This window comes from Gymnoscopelus microlampas (genome assembly GCF_963454915.1).
Source record: "Gymnoscopelus microlampas genome assembly, chromosome: 13".
NCBI lineage: Eukaryota > Metazoa > Chordata > Actinopteri > Myctophiformes > Myctophidae > Gymnoscopelus > Gymnoscopelus microlampas.
Window position 1 is genome coordinate 48,718,823 of NC_139950.1, and position 655 is coordinate 48,719,477.

Genomic DNA, 655 nt, shown 5'->3' on the forward strand with positions numbered 1-655 from the left:
TTCTTCTTCTTCTTCTTCTTCTTCTAGTGGAATGTGGACTGTTCTTTCTTCTTCTTCTTCTTTGCAGAGGTTCATCAAAGCGCATTATCGCCACCTACTGCATTCGGAAGGCAGGCAGACGAGATGAGCCCTTATTAATAATGAATGCTACTCCTATGCAGTGGTGGAAAAAGTACTGAAATGTTTTACCTAAAGTAAAAGTATCAATACTACAATGTAGAGAAGTACTCTGTTACAAGTAAAAGGAATCTGGAATTCACTTGAGTAAAAGTACAAAAGTATTGGTATCAAAATGTACTTAAAAGTACCAAAAGTAAAAGTACTAAAAATGTTTGAAAATAGCAGATCTACAAGCTCACAACGCGTCGCGATGCGACGTGTTGTGAGCTTGTAGATCTGCTATTTTCAAGTAGCCTAGGTATAAAATAGGGCTGAAGTGGTTAATGTCTTATACTGTAATAATTTATATCTGCAAAGTATTAGTGTGCTTCACGATAATAATTCATATCGCTGCTGATGGGCAGAAACCTCCCCATATTTACCCCCACCCCCCACCCCCAGAAATTAAACCTGAACTTCATCATGCTACAGTGTCACACAAAGGTAGCTTGTAGATCTGCTATTTTTTATTTAGCTTTTTTTAAGTTAAAGTGTG